Source organism: Gavia stellata, chromosome 5, assembly GCF_030936135.1.
Source record: "Gavia stellata isolate bGavSte3 chromosome 5, bGavSte3.hap2, whole genome shotgun sequence".
NCBI classification, from domain to species: domain Eukaryota; kingdom Metazoa; phylum Chordata; class Aves; order Gaviiformes; family Gaviidae; genus Gavia; species Gavia stellata.
Window position 1 is genome coordinate 59,579,409 of NC_082598.1, and position 23,804 is coordinate 59,603,212.

Genomic DNA, 23,804 nt, shown 5'->3' on the forward strand with positions numbered 1-23,804 from the left:
TGCATAAATGCACGTATAAACTAGAAAACGTGCAACTGTCAAATGCGTCTGATACAGCTGGCATCAACATCAGCAAGTTTTCTCTCTTTTACATGTTTTGGAACTGCTTGCCGAGTATAATGGTAAGCTCTTCCCTTCTCTTCCCTTCTTTTAAAGTTAAAGGACAATACATTCAGTTTATTCCTACAAGGGTCTGTTTAGACTTAGTAAATGCAGTTGCCTCTTACATTAGCAGTACTAGGTTCTGATCCTGTTGGGGTTTTATTTTCATTCACTAGTGTGTTATAATGGTAATATTCTTCTTTGTTTTTCCATTGAAGAAACCATGCTAGCCCAGGTTATGTAAACTTGGTCTGCTCATGAATATAAAACATTTAAAAGCAGATTAAATAAATCAGAAGATCCTTTTAACAGTGGTTTGTAAGTGGTCATTTTACAGAAATATACTTTTAATAGCCATACTGTGTACTACAGTGCCTTTCTTTGTGAATGTATTACAAAATACAACTCCATGCAAATTCAGTGTTACTAAACAGCGATGCGGTGCCACAAGAGCTGTGGCAGTTTGTCATCACTTTTTCATACACAATGTAACTGGACCGTAATGTAGATTTGAAGATCTAAGTGAAACTGCAGCGTGAACTGAGTTATGACAGGACCTGGAATCTGTTGAAGACCGGAGATAAAGACACTTCATTTTGGAACAAGCAGTAAAAAATCCTGACTAGTTGGGACATTGATTTTATTTTGTCTAAAAGATGGCATCCCGAGGATATAAATTCCTAACACTATTCCAAACTGCTTGGTTCAGTACTGACATACAGGGAAATCTTCCAAGAAATCAAGGCCAAGAACATCTATCTTGTTAGGCATAAGCATGCCTTGTTTTATAACTGTTCTCAGTGACGTGGTTTGGGCCTAGTTTTTCAGCTGTTTTGTTCTTCTTTGTATTGACCCTTTCTGTCTGTACTAGATTCTTCGGGGGGTTTATAACCTCCACCATTGTGTAACATGATTATTCTACCCCATCAGATAGTGATTATCAGAGAGTGACCTACCACAAAGGTTTGTGATAGGAGTTTTCCACCTCTCTCTAGAAAATGTGACAAGAGGAACGAGTTGTTGACAGGTTTCAAAAGACTCCTCAACTCTTCCTTCTGTAAAAAAAGATTAATCAGTAAAATTCAAAAGAATATTCAACTTCCTGCAAACCAGTGGGTTTGTCCTGTGTGTTGAACTATGCCCTCAGTCACTCCTAAACCATTGTTGTTGCCTGATTTGATTGTCCAGTGACCTATGCTTGGCTTCTGTTTGTGCTGTCTGTGCTTAATGTTTGGTTTCCATCTATCATGATACTACCTTTCTCCTGAATGATAAACTCTGCATTCGGCTAATAGAAAGAGCTATAAAAATTAACCTGGTTAACTTTTATTAGCTTGTTTTGGTCAACTACAAAAAGGGTGCGACAAGACGCACCCCTGACCTCAGCACCTTCATCATCAACTTCTGGCATGTGACATGCCTGCTATATGCCAGATAGGTATAGCTGATCTCTAAATGCCATTCTCAAAAATTAGGCAGTCTCTCACTTGTAGTAAAACTTCACTTGGAAGTGGATGAGCTATGATTTCCATAGCCTGCAAAGCAGACCATATAGTATAGCTATGGAAGCTACTATAGCTTCCTATATGGCATGGAGGGGTGCTTTTATAAACCTCAACAAACAACTTATTTCTCTTCTACTGTCCGTTCTAGTCTGGAAGACAAGTGTTGCATTCACACAGTGGGACTCATCTAACCAGATTTGGGTACCTACATCTAAAACGGTTGCTGCTGGCAGTCTGTATGCTTGGAGGAAAGGGCAGTGCAGGGCACCTCAGTCTGAAATAGCTGTTGAAATCAGGTGAATAACAGGAGGAAATTGTCTATAACTCTTTACAGACTATACGGAGGAAATAAATAGTCTGCTGGGACTCCGATTTTCAGTGTGGACATCTTAAGTTAGGTCATCTGGATCCTGTTCATTAAACCTTTCTTAGGCCTATTAATAAATCCCTCAAGATACATGGCCACGGTGAAAATACCTCTAGTCTGCTCCATTTTTTCCCTTAATTAAGCTAAGCTGCCTTTTTTTCAGAAAATATACCATTATTTTTTGGTTTATTCTTTTCCAGATATGGTCACCATATTTTTAAATATGTAAATTAGAAGTGCTTTCAGCTTCCTCTGAATATGGTCCCAATATTTTAAAACATACAAATTAGCAGTGCTTTCAGGTTCCTGCAAGTTTGCAGAGCAGGACTGGTATGCAAAGAACAGCCTGCGTTCTGTGGATCATTAAACTACCTACACATACCTTAATGTCTGGGCAGTAAAACCTAATCTCAGGGTCTGGCCTGTCATAGCCACTGTTTCTCATGCTTCAGAATAAGAAGGTTTCCCTTCAATGCATAGGTTAAATCCTTGCTACAGATACTCTCTGCTGACAACCGAATTAAGGGAATCGCTAGAGGCAGGAAACTATTTTGCCAAAATGCAGACAAACCGCCAGTCCCTTCCTACTCACTTCTTTTTGAGGCAAGAATCCCATTGCTGGGAAAAAAAAAAAAAATGATGTTGCCTAAATACTGTGTTGCAGGATTTTGTCCTGGATTGTACTAACATTTGCAAGTATAAATTTAGAGACGGATACATCTGGATCTAAAGAGTGAGAAACTAAAGCACAGCTTAGGTTTGTCAGGTGATAGGGAATGCTGAATCTCATTAAAGACATTTCAATATGACACCCGCAAATCAGACAATTTGTTGCTTCTGAAAAAGCAAGTAAAAGCAGCTAGAATGATGAATTTAAGCAATTAGAAAAGCAGTCTCAGCATAAAAGATGGTTACTGCATCAGTGGAAATAAATTCATAGCATGTTAACAGAGAAAAAAATAATATGCTGGATTTAAGTGAGAGGTTTTTGCAGCTTTCAGAAATTCTAGGAGATTGATTTGAAAATTATTTCAAAATAAACTTGAAAAGTGCTGTAACTATTATTCTCATCCAGGTATATTAGATAACTTTAACTTAACACTGATTTTTATCTACTGCAGTTTTCTTAGACATTTTGCTAGTCTGTTCTGCAGTGAACTAATGTGTAACTCTGCAAGCGTACATTGTTCAGCAAAATCACGGAGCTACCATGTTAAACAACAAAGGCTGTTTTAACCTATCTCAGAAATAAAAAGTAGCCCATATTTTTCTCCTCTGTTAAACAGGCAAATATATGTAAGTCTTAGGATTGTATGAAGTGGCGGCTTCGATTACAAAATGAGCATACGCATGTGCAAAATTGGAGTTTTCTAAGGCTTTGTCTCGATGTGCCGGCATTAATACATAGAGGAACTCACTTTTCTCACTGAATAACCCTATTCTCCCATTCCCCCCTCCTCCCCCAGCATTGCCAAATGTGTCTGTAGTTTGATGGCATCTTTCCAGAGAGCGATGAACAGGTCAGATCAGCAACCAACTTTTTATCCATTGACATACAGACTGACTGATGGAAACTTCTAACAACCTTAAGACTTTAAGCCTCAGTACAAGAGTTTACATCAGACCCTTCACAGAAGGGGAAAGCCGTTTAATCCCAGAAACTGTTAAAACTTCCCACAAGACAAAATAAACTACCGTGGTATAGGGTTTGTGTATTCTATTTATTATTTCTAAACAATTCAGTATGAAAGATAATAAACTTGGATCTCTGTGTGTTTTTTCTATTTAATCTGGCATTGGTACTTGAGTGATCTGCTTCAGATGGCAAGACCTTTATTCTCTGGCACTCATAGCTTTTGCTGTAAGTGCCTTCCCTTGTCAGGTAGCGCTGGGAATCTTGCTCCCTCACTTCACCGCAAAAGGAAGATTTTTAAAACTTGAGTAATTCTGGGTTACAAGTTCAGTTTCCAGCTATCGCTTAGTTCTGGGATACTTTCAGAGCGTATTTCCTGTGTTATTACCTTACTACAAATTCCAGTATGAGATTTCATGTATTCATGAATACATGATGTATTCATGTGGATGATGTATTCACTGGAATAATTTTACAGTACAGCCTGTGAAATCTGAGCAGCCTAAGTGCAAAGCAACCTGGGCAGCACCTATTGTCCATCTCTAGTAACAGATGCAAGAATTATCTTGCGTTCTGCTTGCCGATCAGCAGCTACAGCCATGCTACTGCCAGCCTACACTTGGTCCCTGCCTACAATGGACACGATTTTCTTCCAAAAGCAAGAAGGGTTTTCAATACTGTTTGTGTAGTATGTAGCCCTAGGGCTTAGATGACAGCGTGCAGTTTCCTGCAAGGTACAGTCATTTAACGTAGGAGTGTAACTTCGGCTAAAAATTTCATCAGAAGACGGTGATGTACTGTTGGGGAGTTCGTCAATAAATTTGGATTGTCCAGATATTTTTAAAGGCAACAAATATGTACGAGCTACTGAAACTTTTCAAAATCTTTATTAAAACCTGTAATTTTGTATCATTAGTCACCCACATATTCAAAAATTACAAAGCACCAAACCCTCTGCACATTATTTGCATTAGTTTGCAGTTTAATATGTAGTCATATGTCATCATCTGAAATCTAAGCAGGCATACATCATCATTTGAAGACCAGTTTAACAGAACTGTCCAACTCCTGACGTCTTAATTCTCACTCTAAAGAAATAAAAATACATCTTAGATGAAGAATTTGCTGTCCATGTTTAAAGCTTTTTGTTTGTTCATTTTCACTCAGCCTAGGCCTCATTTACCACAGGATTTGTGCGGGATCCTTCTGGAGTGCCTCAGAGTTGTTAAGTGACAATCTAAAAGCCGATTTAGGATTAGCTAGCTTAACCAGGTGAACTGAGGGTTTCACTTTGATTGGGTAGAAAAGCCGTAGCTGTGCTTGGAAGTCCATATTGTGATACTGAAGGGCTTTATCAACATCCTGAGAGGAGTGCATTCAGAATAGGTGATGATGCGAATCTCGCTAATCAGTGAAGGATTATCTGAGGCTCAAAGCTATACTGCTTCTAATTCCTTCTTCATGACGCTGTTCATGCACTGCAAAATGATCTAGTGCAACACCAGAAGTATAAATATTAGATGAGACTCTTCAGTATCTTAATTAGCACTTTCTAAGGGAGCAGTTCTTGAACAGCCAGGGGTAATCAGATGTTTAAAAAAACCCACAAAATCGGAAACATAGCAGAAATCTATGATGATTTCAAATGTATAGTGACTGACACCATGTCGTACACAACATATATCACTTGCTAATCTTAGAAACAGTGCCAGCATCAACTCCGATGCCAAATCATTGACAGGATTTAGTATCTCTAGTCACACCATTACTGTGTTGGAGACAGTGATTCCGCATAATTCTTTCCTCTTACTGAAATACGTGAAATACTCCATTGCCAGGCTGCTGCTATATGGGTTAGGAGTGTGCTGATACCCCACATAGTCATTTAAAACAGTTTTCCCTATATATGTTTGTTCAGGAAAAAAAAAAAAAAAAAGGGAGAAAATTAATGAAACAGTGAATGCAAGGGGTTTTTTGCATTTAGCAGAGGGTAACAGGCTGTGAAACATGGGACTGAAAACAAACCAAAATTACCATTTCCTACCATGACTGTACTGAAATTTTGTGTTTGCCCTTACAGTAAATGACAGGTTTTCTGAATTGGAGAAGTTATGTATGTATTTTAATGGAGTATATATTGGTAAAACAAGAGCTTCTTCCCTAGTTTTCTTCACTACACACATTGTCAAAATGACAGAAAAAGATATCTTTAATTCCTAGCATCCAATTATGTCCAGTATCTACAAGACCACCAACAGAGTGAGGGATTGCTTCCCAGCACTTCTTGTGGTGTTCTATATTCTTCGGTCTCCATCGCTTCTTACCATCCTCATTTTAGTCCTCTGGCCGCCAAGAAAAGTATTTACAAGTCATTGACAGCTCTTAAAATATGTTGTTTATTAAACCCTTTCTCTCTGCCATAATTTGAAGTAAGATATAGAGGAAAGATGAGCTGTGAATAAAACCCCAGAACTGAGGAATCCAAGCCGCTGAAGAAACAGCTTCCGATTTTACAATATAGGATCATTCACGGAGTATCTCCATGTAATAAAAATCTGTAGATGATTAGTTCAGCTTTTTCATATTACAAATATTTAGTTGCATTCACTTTTTCTGTAAATGAAGCTTAACAAAACATCAGTTTTGTGATTTTACCAGACAAGTGTCATTACTCATTATCAGAAACATCTATTTAAAGTTCAGAGAAAGTAAAAAAAAAAAACTGTCTCTCTTAAAGCGGGGGTTAATGTAAGATTAAATTGTATTGCTGTACTTAAGATTGTGTTCCTATAGGTATACTTCTGCTCATCATGGAAAGCACATACTTTCAGGTTGTCTTGCAATATTTCTATGAAAAGCAATAAAATAAACATCTTAGAAACCAGACGTTATAAACACAAGGAATGTATTTCATTTTAATACTGTTTTCAAAACCAGATAGCAAGGTTTTATCTCCTGCTTTCTACGATACCAAGAAAACATACATCCAGGTAGACTTCAGATATTGTGTCAGAGGGCTTCCATTTCTATCACTCCTTAATGATGAACGAGGTGGTTCTTCTAAACAAATAAGCACTTCAGAGAGTTACCCTTGACAGGGCTGTTAATCCTGGGAGTCTGCCTTATCGCGGTAGCATTCAAAGGCTGAAGTTGTACAGTATCCCTGTACCGCCTGTCTCTTACGCTGCCGCTCTGGCTGAAAGTTGGGACAGAACTATTTCACATCGCGCATGTAAAGCCACGCTCAGTGCTTCTGTTCTGGCGTGCTCGCAGATAGAGGGGCTTATCGTCTTAGTAGGCACTGGCCCTCTTAATAGCTGGCTGAATTTCTCATTCAGATGGGTGTGTTATCAGCCTGCTTGCAGTGGTGGGTCGTTTCCTTGGCAGTCTTTCTTCGCCAAATGCAATGCCTTTTGGATTCTAATGCAAAGCTTACCTTGAGCGCTACAGAACATTAAGGCAAGTCAGATCGCACTCTCTTCTCACAAATGAATTAAAGATATGGCCCTTAAGCACAGTAGGACTTCACAAAACGGCAGTTTTGAAGAAATGCAGAAAATCTTTCTCTTATGATTTTGCATACCTGACAGCAGCTATTGTGCTTAATATGGCCATTAAAACTACAAAGCCTTTAAAAAGCACAGGTAGTGGTGTTATTCCAGTGATTAAGGGGAGAATCTGGACCCATTTTCACAGGGTTGAAAACTGTTCACGAGCAACCTTCCAAATGCCTTTCATCCTTTCTCTCCGCCGCCTCCCAAATCGCTTCCACACCACCTGCCATAGAAATGTGGAACGCCACCAGGATCATCTGAAAATAAGAAGTGAATATTTTTTTTTAACTCCGTCAGTTCTTTATCCCTTAGAAGGTTTAGAACAGGCATGTGACTTCAGCTGCTGTTTGAAAATCAAAGCGTAATGTGTTTCCAGTTTATAAATTACAAAATATTCAAAAGCACAGACTAACTTTAAGGAATTGGTTACACTGCTTGATATCTAGAGCTGTTTGTTCCTTTTATCTCTGTTACTTTCCCCTCCTGCTCCCTCCCTCCTTTTCTTCTTAAGGACTGAATGCAAAGAAAATGTAAATTTTGATGCCTTGGGCCTCGGAAAGATAGGAAGGAAAAAGATAATGCCAAAAAATAAATAAGGGAGATGGGGTGAATAGAGGGTCTCTTCTGATGTGACACCAGCAGTTCCATTCACTAGTTTCATTCCTTGTCCGTCAGAAAGATCTCTAATGCAAAGTATTAGCTTTGTAAGGGCTTTTCTGAACAGTAGGAACAAAACCAGGCATTTATACCATCCTAACTTTCATTCTAGTCTCTCAAAGCTCAGCATAAATCTTAATCATCGTCGATGCCATGTGAGATAGCTATTTTAGCACCCACTTTACAGATAGGATACTGTGAGGTGCAAATAGTTAAGAAGCCCAAGGAAGCAGGAGAGCATTCCAGGAATACTGAACACAAAATGAATGTTTGGGTCTGATCTTCAGAAGCTGTTTTCCTTAGGGGCAGGGAAAGCCCTGCACTCGTAGCTGATAGAAAATACGCATACCATCATCCTCGGCTGCCTGCACTTAAAAAGACAAATTCTGTTAGATGTAAAAGGTGAAATCCCCACTGAAGTGATGAGAAACTCCCTGACTTAAGCAGAGCTGAGCTTTTCTTTACATGCTTATTTCTGCTTAGTACGTAGTTTGTCAAAGCAAAATAGCAGACTTAGGTTGTGGTTTATTTTCATGGGTTTGATAGTGGCAAAGCCACTATGAAAAGTTCTCTGTCCTTCTTTACCTTAGCTTCATAATCCCGCACCACAGTTTGTGCCCTCCTCCGCCGTGCTGAGATAACTGTCCGGAGAGCCAGGCTATAGACCAGGCCACTGAAATGATCCTGGTTACGTTTTAAATCCTCAGGCTTTTTTAGGTGAGATGAGGGGAGAGGAAGATTTTGTTGGGAGTGTTTTCTTTTTTCTAAACCTGGATAATTTTACTGATCTGGATTATAGCGGATTCATCAGACAGTTGCGGCAAGTGTTAGAGGCGGAGGTAAACTGAACTGGAGTGGTATCATTGCCTGGGGAAATACCTTTAAAAATGCCCTGAGAATCAAAAGCATTTGGTTGTTTCTGTACTGCCAGTTCACAGCGAGCCTATGTATTTGTACAGGTCCTAGCACAATGAAAGCTTGATGCTGATTCAGGTGTGGAAACTTCCCTTATAAGCCTTTAATAATACATTTTTTTTAAATGGATTAATGGCATAAAGGTATTAGCTTTTAGAATTTGCTCTATCTGCTGTCAGTGACAAAAAATCGTGTGAAGAATCAGGCATTTAAGAGACTCTTTCTCCATAAACCCTTGTGCAACTGGGGACATGTTACTTCTTTCTGGTCTTGAAGAAAGGTGACCTGCAGTTTTGAGAGTACTATGCTAAACCTTGTTTTCTGTGTCGTATCTCAGCTGGCTTTATAGCCCTTTATCTTTTAACTAAGCAAATGCTTGAATATTTGCCATATCCCTGACATGATGTTTCTAAAAGCTATAAATCAAAAGAAAAACTGCAAATTAGACTCAAAGTAGTTTTTGCTGATGAGAATTCTATTTGCTTTCAACAGATATGTACCAATAGAGAGGCAAATACACCCTTCTTAATTACTCTTATTTTGTCTTCCTGTATCTATTGATTAGGACATTCATCTGAAGAATAAACAACAGCATCTTGGACAGTGTTATCAAACGTGATGTAATCATGGCATACAGAGATTTAGTCGTATGTTTTCCTAACTTCGTTATCTAGCAAACCACATAATTTTCTGTTTGATTCCAGTCTTAACTCTGCAATAATTAACATTCTTTGTTTTCTAATAGGTTAGATGTAACTTATTTTGATCTATTTAGCTTTTATATGTAATTGATTGGGGCAAATGATGCTACTTAAGTGTCGTTTAGTGATTTGGAACCTGTGGGAAAGCATTATATTGACTGAATTTTATTATAGGATGAGTATATAAAATTGATTTTGAGTGATATGAGGTTCATGCTCTCCATGTAGCACTTTTTATTATAGATGTCTGTTAGTGCTGGTTTACATTTTTTTTCCATCAAGCAGGCAGACAACGCATTCTTTTTCTCTTCTGTATTTTACAAAACCAAAGGTTTGACCTGTAGTTAGAGTAGGCAGAACGCTAAACCGTCGCACGTCTGGTCTTTGAAAGCCCCAGAGTCTGCTACAGCTCCTATTGAAGTCGCTGGGAGTTTTGCCATAGATTTCAATAGGCCTGGGAGGAGAGCCTATGTTTATTGTTAACTGAGATATACTGAAGCTCTCTTCACAGTGAATTAGAATGATGGGTCTGAATTGTTTCAGAGGTTTATTATGTGCAGGCTGCAATTCCAGAGAACCTCTGTTTACAGGAGGGGAAAAATTCTGCATTCCTTGTACAGTCAGAATTTCCACTGAAGTCAATGAAATCTTTGCCTGAGTAAGGATAAACATTTGCAACCAAAGTAAACGGTTTAGTGAAAAACAAGCACGTTACTGAAGTGTCTGTTGGCTGTGTTTCTGTATTTTCTGTCATTTAGATTTCAAGAGTTATCCAATACTAGTAGGTTTTGGTTACTTATGTCCCCTTACTGATGGTCACTTCACAGCAACTATACACTACTGCATTTCTTACAAGGCGTGTTTCTGTGAAAAGAGAGAGCTGAAGCTCTTTAACTGGATTCTCAGACACATTCTGGTTGATTCCAAAGATGCTGTCATGCCCTCACTTCATTTCTTCTTGCTTTCTGCTGAGAACCTGGTGGTTGTACAAGATCCACAATGTACTTGCAAATTTCTGCATGCCAGGGACCCAAGCTTCTGAACAGTGCGGACGTCAGGGAATTTTTTTTCCCTTCGAACACCCAAGCTAAGTCAGCCGTAGCCTCGTCCCAAGCATTTTTCATGTATAAACACGCTGAACCCTTGAAGTCTGAGCAGTTATATCCATCACAAATTAACTTCCTGGTGCTCTTCCAGGATTAGTGCTTTGTGATATGTGTGTTGAGTACTGCAAAACGGGGCTGCCGCAAATCACCAGTCAAAATTTGAGCGTTTGTGAGTAATTTTCTGCTGAAACAGAAAATAAAAGTAGGTGCCTTAACCGAAGCAGAGTAGAATTCGAGATTAATCCATCTTCCCTACCAACTCTAAATCTTCAGAGGAAGTATAATATCTCAATTTGCCCTATATATGTACGCAATGGAGTGTTGAGTACCTTCTTGGTCAGGGGCTTAGCAGCACTGATCCCTCTATGCCTTCGCCGTGCAATGGGAGCCAGTCAAATTCTGCAGCATAGTAGTACAGTAGGGACCTCCACAGGAGGTGAGGAGTGGGGAATTACTCCCATGTGTTTCAGGCTGTTTCTCAAGCTTGCTGGTCTGACGTAAAAGAGAAATGGTGTTCCTAAGATCCATGTTAACCCTGGGTTTGAAGGCAAAAGAAAGTGCTTAGAATTTGCGGAGAACAACTGTTTTTAAAAAAAAAAACAAAACCCAAAACCTAAAAAGTAATTTCAAATTGGAGATGATATACTGCACACTGAGAATAAGAGATGGTAGGAAAACAAAAGACTTAATTTGAAATACATTAATTTTTCCACAGTCCGTATTATTCTCTGTCAAATACACTGGGAACACAAATCTGCATCTGCATTGATTGGATGAATTTCAAAGACCTTTTACCTGCTCTCTGTTTGTGTTGCCTCATATCTTTATGACATGGAATGAACTGCTTGGCGCCACGTTGCTGTTATCCATTAACCATTCCTGTTTTCCTAATCATCTTAGACTCCATCTTTCTCTGTCCTATCTGTTATTGTCTTCTGCAAAGAGATGTGATGTTCCTGTAGCCTGTTCTGGTTTGCATGACATGATTTGTGTTTCTGCCTACAAGGGTTTCTCTACTGAACCCTGTACATTATCTTCCCCCAGCCCCCCCTCCTCTGTAACCAGGAGAAGAGGGTCATACATCTGTAAAATGACAGCACTTATGAAAAATAGGAGTTTGGTACACATGGCTCTCATCAGACACAGACTCATCTTCCATGCCACAGACACTACTTGTTTCCTTGCAATGCAGACTGTAGCTGGAAACACAGGAAACACCTAATAAATTGCTTGACCTATCAAATTAACAAGTCATCAAGAAACTATTTTGGTAATCAATGAGCAAAGCAGAATTGTTTGCTTTCTGGCCGAGCAAGAAGAATGCATGGAGATGGAGCAGTTTCTTTTCTTCAGCTCTCTTCTATAAACAGCATTTAACTGGACTGTAAGTTTGCTGCAATACAGGGAAAAATGTGAAGAATCTATTTTTAGAATTAGGACTCTTAGAACTAGGGGAGTGCATTGGCCTAAGTAATGGCTGAGTACGGAATTCAAAGAAACTCAGATAGACTCGGATATATCACACCGTAATTATGTCATCGCTATTTCTGGTGAAGGTGGCTTTAGTGCTGATTATAGTAAATACATAACAGAAATTAAATTTTCTGTCCTTCAGTGTGGTGCAAGTTGAAGTAAGTCTCAGTGTAGTCCCTACTCCTGCAGTCTAGCAGAAAAACTAGAAAGCGTAAAATTTTCAGCCTTCATCTAAAGCGCCTAATTAAAATTAAATGAGTCATTAACAATAAATGAAGAAGCAGGCATTTTCTTCTTCTGCCTGATGTGGCCTGAGGTGCAGAAATATGCTGGCTTTTACTTCTGGTTAGAAAAGGTAGCTGCTTGGAGCTGCTGAAAATTAAGTCATGGTGATGGTGGGGAAGGCAACTGCCAAGGGTAGTTGGAGCATTTACTGCCCAGTTGGCCTAGCGCGGCAAAAAGCTGCTCCTGTGAAATGAGAACAGCATATAAAAACATAAGGCAGACTGGAAATTTGTGATCGTTTAAGTTACACCTGTAACCGCCAAGGATGTTCTGCCCGGTGAAGCTTGCATAGACCCGAAGATGCCAAAGCAGGTGTCATTTATGTTCTGAGCTTCATAGTAGACATCTGCTTGAGTACTCTGTCAAATTGTGGTCTCAAAAATAATTAAATTATTTGGGAATTAACAGAGCACCAGTAATCTCACTACCACTGTGACATCCTTTTGCCTTTCTTGGGCATTTCTGTGGTGCTGAACTTTCTGTTTTAATAGCAGACCTTTAGCAAGTCTCCGTCACATTTGTAGAGGCCCCTGGCAGATTGTGCATCATTCCAACTGATCGTTTACTTTAAGCATAATTTGGTTTTCTTTATTAAATAGAAAGTGACAAAGTTGAAATCCTGATGGTATAGAGCTCTGGAGATTATCAGGGTATTATCTAGGAATATCAGTTTCCCTCCATGGCCCTTCTGACAATGAGAGGATGGAAAGATTGACATCGAGGAGTAAATGGGATAATGCAGGAATCCTCCTAACAAAACGATAAATACACATTGTTGTAGAAATCTGTGACATGCCTGTTGCAAATTCTTCTTATTTATTAAAAAAAAAAAATTTGCTTTGCAATTATGTGTACTTTTTTCTGTCTAAACTCTGTTCCTTGTCTGTAGCCCCAGTTCAGTAAGATGTTTAAGCATATGGCCTTCAGTAACCCTTCCTATGTTTTAAATCTGTTTTAAGTGGTTGTGAGGAAGTTTTGTTGTTACACTGTGTTGATGGGATGAGGGGGGGAGCGTGCGTAAATTGTCCACCTCTGTCAGTGTTGTGATGATGTTATTTTGACTTTGGTGTGCAGAATTCTTTTTATTGATGTAAGTGAAATTTGTGAAGACTGTGCGATGAACGTATATTTTAATGACAATACTTATGCATACACATAAGTACTTTCTTAATGCCAAAACCAGATGATAGGGTCCCTCTCCCTCTGTCTTTATGTAAACTGTGGTCAAACAGAAGAAATTATACCTCGTGTGGTTATCCTAATAATTAAAATTGGCCAAAATTAGGATTGTGAAACTTGGCGCTAAGTTCCAGATGGGATAAGAACATCCTAATAATTAAAATTGGCCAAAATTAGGATTGTGAAACTTGGCACTAAGTTCCAGAGGGGATAAGAACGTGGGTTACGCTGATGCTCGTTTACAACTGTCTAAACCTAGAAGTACACCAGAGTCAGTGACTCATGGCCTCATCCCACATGTGCTGAGCAATGTCTCCAATCCGTGTGTTTTCCCCATTAATGTAAATTCTAGATTAGAATACTTATTATTTGCCAGTACTTCTGCCTGTTCTTTAGATTAAAAGTGTGAGGATTTAAAGCAGAATGCTTAAAAAAAAAAAAACCACCCCCCATTTTATCCTCAAGACAAAATGTCTAGTATATCAGAAATTAGCCATGTTATGTATTGCAATAGCATAAACTTGGATTTAATCAGGGAGAACTTAAAAATTGTACTGTTGCAGGGCATGCAAAGAGACAAATTAAAATTTCTGGGTATTAAGCAATGAATTATTTACTTTTTAAGAGGAAGAAGCAGTGAATAAAACAGAACTAATTGGCTAACTATAGCATTTAAATAACTTTTAAAATTGTGAGTAAGCACTGAGTTATGGTAATTAAGTTTCTATTTTCCAAAATATCCCCACCAGAAATTGTATCTTACATATGTGAAGATACGAGAAAGGACACTAATTACTGGACCGTTTGTTGAGGGCAGCATACCTTCACGTAAGATGAATTAATAAATTTTAAACATACTCGCATCACAGAAATTCTGAAAGATTCTTGCCTTCATCCTCAAACCCTGATTGAAAGACACCACAAATCTTGTGGTATCAGAACACATGCTATTAGGTAATTGAGAGTTGGTTTTCCTCTTTTAACTGTTAGTGTTTAATAGAATAAAATCATTTTTTTTTTCCTTTTTTAAGTTCACAGAAAGATTGGTATATAATTAGTGTTTTCTTTAAAAAAAGCAGAAACCTAAATACTTCCTATTCTTGCACTCCATATACTTCCTTAGTTTAGAATTTTTCCTAGCCGGTTCTGTCTGTAACAGTAGTAGTAGTAGTTTGTTTATTCGTAATTTTACATTTCAGAAAGACAAATGGCTGCAGACGGACATCATCCAGTTTCCTCAAGAAAAACTTCTTTCATATGTCACGACATTCAGTTTGCAACATTAAAAGTCCAGGTTAGCCGTATAAACAGCTGACAGGAGAGCAATCAAAATGTTTGTTTGAGCTTAGTTTTATTTAATAGGAACCGTAATAGCCAGTTGTTTTGCTTTTTGCATTATGTCATCATTTTGTTAAGTTTTCATGCTCCTTGGTATGGGACTGTTCAGTTCATGGGAGTTAGGCATTTCTCAAGTCAACTCTTGGTTTAACAGATGTTTGTTTTAAAAGAGTTCCTTAGCAGTATAAATTATAGTGGACTAAATTGCTCATTTAAGGGCATGACAAAGTGACTCTCAGAGCATGCTCTGGTATGTGAAGCAAGCGGGGTAAGTGCAAAAAGCAGCACATGGGTCGCCACGAAAAAAGTCCTCTTTCCTATGTTTTAGAAAGGGACCCTGTCATACAAAAGTTATGTCTCCTGCTAAAGTAGTTGAACCAGCTGCATCCCATGTGCTGAAAACACTCTTGTCTCTTATTTCTCTTGTTCAATTATTGTGTCTATAAATTGCAGTGGGCCACCTGTGCAATGCACTCATCCAGAATAGCCCCAGAGGAAGCATTAACATATCAAGGCTCATAAAGCACAAATCCTTAAATGTAAAAACTGACACTTTCATCCTACTCCAGCCTACATCTATATAGACATTAAAACAGAAAGGAATAAAGAATATTTTAATAGGCGATTTGAAGGCCCTGCTCGCCTCTTGCAGAGGTCAGCAGCAAAACTCCTCTTGATTTTTAGTTGGGAACAGGCTCAAGCTATAAAACGCATGAATTCTAGTTACATATTTTAGAAACTTATTCTGACTTCTGCCATCTATCAAGTTTGAGGCACCTATTACAAAAAAAAAAGAAAGGAAGACTTCTGTTCTTGACATTAACCATATTTTTGTTATTCCCAATCTAAAAGAATTAAATCAGATGTCTCTGGGAAAGGGGCCTGTGGGTTTGGACTGGCCAGAGGAAGATCTCCAAATTACCAAAGCTGCTTCTTCCAGCTCTAATACTCCCTCTTTAGAAAACGTTTAAGAATGATTATTCTTTTCTTGACATGTCAAGGATAAGCCAACAAATGCTGAGACTGTTTTTTCAACCTCTGGGCAGACCCACTGGCCGAAGTGAATGTAAAGATGGCAGTTATCCAGTTACTGCAATCTGCAGCACAGGTAACTTTCACCAGGGACAGATCAAGGTGAGACCAGCCATTTTCAATCAACTTGAGCAATTCTTGAGCAACATTCTCAAGAAAAGAAGCTCTCTGGAGAAGCAGCCATCCTCCATAAGTGTCCAAAAGCATCTCTCTCTCTCTTTTTTTTTTTCTTTCCTTATACATTTATCTCCAGTGCATACATAGTACCATTGATCACTAAATAACAGTAATAATTGTATTAGGAGGACTGCATTTCCATGTTCTTGGCATAGATTGGTAAGGTACCCTTCTGCTCCACTCCATTCCCATCTCTCAATTTATGTATGCTTGCAGTTAAGCTTTGCTCCAGGCTGATACATGGTTGTATATTCTTAAGGACTTCTTAGGAGAAGTATGCTACCACGTGCAACAGTGTTGTGCTTTGAAGGAAATGGGTTTGGATATAGAAGCTGCAGAACATGCCTGTGTTTACAAGAAGGAAGAAAATCAAGGCAAGTGTCTCAGAAGGTCAGCGAAGGACTGGGTGATGCAGATCTTCAGAAACAAAAGAAGACTCAAGGCAGATTCCTAATGCTAATAGCAAATAGGGGTTTTTTGGAGCTGACCACAAGGACTGCATACCTAAGAACACAGACCCACCTTAATCTCAGTTTTGGATTCTGCCTAAACCAGTCGCACATCTCTGACCGCAGAGCTGTCATTCTTTCAAAATGACATCTTTCCCTGACAGTACATTCACATTTCCATATCTTGTGCATTTGACGTGCATTGAAGTGGCTGCCTGCCTCAGCCCTTCGTAAACAACAGTGTCGTTCGTTACCTCGTTGTTTAACTGTTTGGTTCTCTTTCTTTTTTTACTAATTCCTGAGCTCCAACCCTTAAGACGGCTCCTAACGCATCCCCACATTGCAGACCTTTTCCTCTCTGCAGCACAATTAGACCCCTGACCTTCTATTCCCCAAAGCTAAAGAAATGCCAAATTGCTGCCAGCACTTCATTATGTTTATATATTGGTCCTATGAGACTTGAATTTTCTCTGGCTATCCACATCCTTTTTATTTCCTGTTTACTAGCATCATACAACTTTCTGTGATATCCAGTGCCCTTGGAATAGGATATTATTTTTTTTTATCAGGTAAGGTTATTTGCACTTAGTGATTTTCTCTTTTCTCCAAAATTGTATCTTGACTATTAACCAGTGTGAATTAGTGACTATTACAAAACCTAAGGAAAGGAGGAAGATACTAAAAATCCAATAGTCTTAAGCATAATACAAGAAGATTTTGTGATCTTGGATCGAGATCCAGCATATGTTTGCTCAATATCACTCACATGAGTAGCCTCTGTCTTCAGTGCTTTACTGAACCCTTACTTTTCAAGTGCACTCTTGCAAAAGCTTCTGCATTAAACCTTCCTAATTGCAGATAGAAAACTATCCACAAATGAATACATTTTCCCCGAAGAAGAGAGGTCAGTGAAAGTCATTCAGTAAAGGATTCAAAGCACGTTTTATCAACTCAGATACATATTGTTACATCTTCTGCTAAATTGAGTCTCCATGAGCAATTATTGTGGCTGTGAAGCACGTGAGATTACCTGTGTGCTGTGATCATGATCTTTATCCTTAACTCTGCCCTGAGAACAAAAAAAAAATCCTTTTTTATCCTCCTAATATATTAATCCTTATGCTTGCTTCACAGTATAAACAAGGTGACCTCAACTATTGATGTTAGCAGGAATTCTGTCATTCATTCAGTGACTCAGACACTGTTTTAAGACAGCATTACTCTAGCCTCTGAGAGGAAATGCTTCTGTAGGTTAGCTTCTAAGATCCCGCTCAGATCCATTTTTCTGTTGTCATTCTAGCTTCTGCTCTCCGTATTCACCCTTCCATATATTCCCAACAGACTCTGGTAGCAGGCTCTGATAGCTTTTTTCACTGCTCAGTTCCTATTTCAATTTTTCGCCTAGTTAAGAATAGCATATACGATCAAGCAAGGTTGTCCATCTTTATGCAAAATATGCTGCAGTTCAAATGCCGTTTTTTGGGCATGAAACTGTAATATCCTGTGACCCTTACTAGAATGCAAGGTCAGGCTAAAATGATGATAATGGTCCCTTCTGGGCTTAAAATCTATTAATCTGTTTTCATTATTTGTAACCGCATGAGATCAGAGGTATGTGAGCAGACACGGCAGCAGAATAATAACATCCTGTTAGCTCGTGCCTTTAGGCATCGTGAGCCGGTGGGTAGTTCAGCCTTGACCTACCTCGGGGGTAAGAGCGGTCAACATGCAGAGACCGTTGTTGATGGAGGGCTGTTCAGCAGAGGGGTTTTCCCACTGGTACATGCTGATTCCTTACTACTTTCTTTTAAAATTCAGCTTATTTTTCATGGCTTATTCATAACTGTAAGAGTGAGTACTGGCCTTGGTGGCTCAGGAGCCCTACAGGTAGGGTTTGAAATTACCTGTATAGAGGGATCACGTGAAAACATGCACCTCTCTGGGGCTTTCCTGTTGAGTCACTAGTTGTTAATTTGTAATATAGTAAAAACCCACTTTGAGACTGAAGTTCTCTGAAACTGGGTTTGGAAGAGAACTCCTGCCCTCCTTTGGCTATAAAAAGTTTAGATTTTGCCTGTGAACATCTTGATCGTGTTTGGAAAATCTGTTGCTTAGCTGAGCAGAGCTGCCTTTCTCCTTGACCAGATACCACACATGATTTGCAAAACATTTGTACTTACCATGATCAAACTTGGAAATGTCTGATTATTCTAAACTTAGCATCATCTTTTTGCGGAGATTTAAAACTCAAAACAGACTGAACATTATCAACATGCTCAATGTATTGCATGGAAATTGCTGTGGAACTACTAACAGAAAGATTACAGTCCAGTTCCATGAGATCCTCCTTAGGCAGCTGCCGATGGGAAGGAAAGGTTTGACACATGGCAGAAAGATGTGCGGTATGAAGGGGAAAGGTGTAAAAAGTATTTGTCTCTGTTTTGTAGCAAAAATATCCCAGAGAAACAGCAAGCCATATTCTCATTTCTGGCATTTGTTCTGTTCATGAAATCTGCTTTTTTTGTCTTTTCTGGGAATAAATAATACCAGAGGATGGGTGAAGAATATCAAAGTGGCCTTCTGGATGATTGCATCTTAACTGCATCTCCTTTTAAGCACGCAGTTGCCCTGTTTCTCTGAATTTCTTCTCTTCCCATAGTTTGGCAATAGTGTAATGTCAAACTTTTCACGTAGACTTTTTCAAATCTGAATGTGCATTTTTTGTTGGTAACTACTAAAGAAGTATTTATACGAATGAAAGCAGCTCCCTTTCCCTAGCCTATGGAAATGGGGAAAGCAGATAATGTGCTGTCAAAAATGGGGTCAGTTCGGTGGCACCGCCTGCCAGACTGTTTTACAGCTTGGTGTCTCAAAGTCGGTCACTTTTTTCCCAGTATTGCCGGTCATGACAGGACTGCATGTTTTAAGTCAGCTGCGTGCTTCCCTCATCCCAGGAAAGAGGAGCGTGATGGGCAGTCATTCTTCAGCACAGTTACCCACTGACAGAGAGCAATGAAGCCACACGGCAAGCCTAAGCCATTTGGGCAGCTGGTTTCTGCTCACAGCTCTGGGATCACAGAATCACAGAATCACTAAGGTTGGAAAAGACCTGTAAGATCATCAAGTCCAACCAAAAAAACCACACCACACAACAACAACAAACCACAACACACCAAAAACCAACCCACCCAACATCACAGAGCTCCATGCCCATCAAGCTACATCCCACAATGCCACATCCACACGCTCCTTGAATACCTCCAGGGAGGGTGACTCTACCACCTCCCTGGGCAGCCTATTCCAATGTTTCACTACTCTCTCAGTAAAGACATTTTTCCTAATATCCAGCCTGAACCTCCCCTGGGGCAACTTGAGGCCATTTCCTCTTGTCCTGTCGCTGTCACTTGGGAGAAGAGACCAGCACCCACCTCTCTGCAACCCCCTTTCAGGTAGTTGTAGAGAGCGATAAGGTCTCCCCTCAGCCTCCTCTTCTCCAGGCTAAACAACCCCAGCTCCCTCAGCCGCTCCTCATTAGACTTGTGCTCCAGACCCCTCACAGTCCCCAGTGCAGAGCAAAGATAACTGTCTCATATAAAAAATAATAACAAACGGAGGACAGAGTTTCATGAAAGAAATGATGACCAATTATAGAGGGCAATGCCAAACAGAGGTAACGCTGTGAGCGTACAGCATGCCAGATGTGCCTGCTGGCCCTCTCTCAGCGGTCCGTGAGTACCTGCTTAAGGCACACGCGTGCTGCTCACAGCCTTTCCTCTGCAGCGGCAGCTGTTTGGAATGACAGTGAGGAGACAAACAAAAAAGGAGCAATACAAACACAAGTGTCCTTGTCTTTCCGATAATGGAACACTACATGGGTACCGAAAACATATGCAAGCTACTTGTAGCTTGTATGTTAAATCAGAAAGCGTAATGACAAAAACCTGACAAAATGACAACCTAGAGGTGTCATTCTGAATAATTTCTTATAGAAAGAAAGTTTTCTTATAGAAAGAATGTCACTGAGAATTGTAAAATAATACTGCTATAAGATAATGTAAGATAAGATTGGTCCTTAGGTTTTGACTCTGAAGATATCTCTGGTTTCACCCTTTTGTGCAAGAGATGCTAGCTGAAGTAATGAGAGGACTGTATGGCTTAATTATAATATCCTGGAATTCCTGGATCCTCGGCAAGATTGCTGACATTGTGCACTTGGGGAATTTGTATGCAAATGTCATTATCATCTTCTGCCAGAATGGTGTTATGTTGTGCTTACCAAAAAATAAGGTAATATCATTGGTGATGGGAATCTGGTCCCAGTGAATCTTTATGCTACAAAACTGGCCTCAAGAATTCATTGAAATTATATTCACCAGTCTTTGAAGAAATCTGGGGCAGATACAAATAGAAATGAGGCCAATTCCTCGCACTCAACCTGTCCAGTGCACTCTGGACATGTATGTCGAATGTTGGACATTTGAAACCCAGATATAGTTCTAAAATTTATATGTAAGACTTCAGTCTGACTTCCAAAGATCTTGAGTGAAGAATTTTGAGAGTTGGGGGTTTATTTTGACATAAAGGTAAAATGGAGCAATCTCAACCTAATTCACTGCAAATACAGTCTTTCTACTTCAGGGAAATTACACACTGAATGTGAAGTCAAGCCAGGATGAAGGCAAGAGATTTTTGGATTGGTACAAGTGGAAACTCAGTTGCAAAAGACTCGTAGCCAAGTCAAACATTTCAGAACAAGTAGAAGGACTGAGCTCTGAGTAGTTCGTGAGATACATACTGAGATACGGTAATTAGCTACATAGTAATGAAGAGGTATCTTCAATTAATATCGCCGCTTACATCCAGGTTCAGATTTTTAGTCCTCACAAGCCTTTGGGGTTGTCTGGAGCTTGGGCTATGACTTGGCCCCACTTAATGCATTTCAGAGTTTTTTCCATTGTTTCCAGTGGATTTTTCTGTATGCTATTTTAATAGGTTTATAATCCCAATCTTCCTTAGAACTGAGAGCTGTCTTTTCTTCGTTAAATAGTACACAATGCATGTTGTTTATTTGTCCAATAATTATTGCCACTTTCTACTTTATAGTGTCTTCCAGGTGGCACTGAATTGGTCAGTCTTCCTGCCCTGGGATACAACCATGGGCTAGCAAGGAGATTGTCCTGAGTAAGATGAAAGAAAATAGCACCATTTCTTCATAAGTCGCTATAACCACTGAGCTGTCCCCCTGTGACCTCTAGCTGCTCTTAGTCACACATGTGCGTGGCGATGAAGTTTGAGACAGAAATCCTCTTTTGTAGCGGGGTGCACCTGCCATTTCCATCATGCAGCAACAGCAGCTCTGCAGCGAGCAGTAAATCTGTCAGTGGGATCAAGCAGTGGATGGCACCGGTGGTTTCACATCCAGCTATTTTGAGTCAAGCAGCCGAGTGATTTTTTTTTTCCCCCTGAATTGCCATAATGCTTTGCTAAGAAAACAAATTCCTTTAGTATTTCTCTTGTTCTGTCCAGCCCCCAGTAGGCTTCACATTCATATTCTTTCCATTTGGGGTTCCCAGATTTTATAAAATCAGATTTTTAAAGACAGGTTTCCTGTTTCCCAGCACAGTGCCTAAGAAATAGATGCCCATTCCACTTCTTTTTTCAAACACCTCTTGGTTACTGAAGACTGCCATAGAAACCAGTGAGTTTAAATGCAGTTCACTTAGCAGACGTATGAAATACCAGTATTTCAGAGAATCCAAAGAACTCCAAGCCAGAGACCAGAGGAGTCCAGATCCAGTGAGGAATCTCAGACACAGAAGCCTTATGTGACTTCCATCAGACTCCGGGGGCCTCTTTCACTCATCTAAAATCTGCCCAGCTACGGCACCAGCTTTAAAGCTGATCTTAAGGAACAAAAACAAACCACAGAAAAAAATGAGAAAAGCACATCTAAATGATATTAAGTGACAATCACATCAAGATACGAAGTTTACCACAGTGTCAAGCCAGAAATTCTAAGTCTAAGCTGCGTAAGGACACAAACATGCTTTCGTGCAGATAGTGTGATAAAAAGGCAGGCCTTAATAGAGTCACTTTAGAGATGCTCTTCAGAATATGTTTTTTATTTTGGGGGGAAACAAAAGCAAAAATGTCAATTTAACTTAGTGAGTCTTCTACTATAACTCTTCTCTGCTTCCATTTCTCCAAGAGACATCATGTCTCGGCTCCCTTATGCAACTACAAATATTACTTGCTTTTTTAAAAACATGTTCAAAGGTAAACCTGATAAATACAGAGATAAATACAGCTTCTGTGTTAGCATTAAAAACAACCTAACTTGTATTTACACAAAGAATCATAAACATTTCTCATTTACAGAGGAATAAGTGTGATTTATTTTCACTACTGCAAGACTTTAAATTGTGAGAATAGGAGAGATGTTGGCTAAATGGACCTTCTCTTTGTATGAAAGGATAAGGTAGTATTTGCATTCTCAGCAGTTCTTAGCTAAGCAGAGCTTCAGATGATGCCTGCTGAATGGCTGCCTTAGTTAAATGAGTACCTGTCTGCTAGGCACGGAGTTCACCTTCTGTAATCAGAAGGGTCCCACTGGGAGTGTAGAGTCAATAGCAAATCTTCAGATAGGAGGGAAAAAAAGAACACAGATTGTTCAATTTTTTCCTGTAAATGTGAGTTAAGGTAGAAACGAAACAATATAGCAGGTCTCTTGAAAGTGGTTAAAGATATTTACTGCTCTAAGCAAAGCAAGCTACCTGCCAAGGAAAGAATAATGGAAAGAGTAAAGGACCAGTTTAAGAATGAACAAATTTGCTCAGTGTTTTTTAGCTTGTATTTCGTACTTACTGCTTGTGATATCTCTTTATATCACATTCAGAGAGCTCTGATGGAGACTCCTTACCTGAGGGTCACATTGAGGTCATTTAAGCTCTTTTTTTCAAACCTGTTCTGGCTTTTGGCTGGAGAAGGCAATATGTCTAGAAACAGATGAAATGAAACTGTTTAGGAGAAGATATTATTTTGTTGATAACCTCTAATACGATAGCAATCCAAAATTAGCTCTGTTTTAAATGCTAAGTGTCTCATTCTTCAGTCATAGAAAACATTGCAAAGTCTGTATTTCATGGAGTTGTACCGACTCCTACGCAGGAACAGGGAAGATTTGGGCTGCTTGAATTTGTACCCTTGCTTTTTAGACAGGAGGAGAAAGTATGTTAATGGTGTTGCAAGCAGTGATCACTGTAAATGCAAGAAATGTTTCCAGTCCTTTTTTTCATGATATCAGAATCAAGAAGCTTCCCTAGAATCAGAAG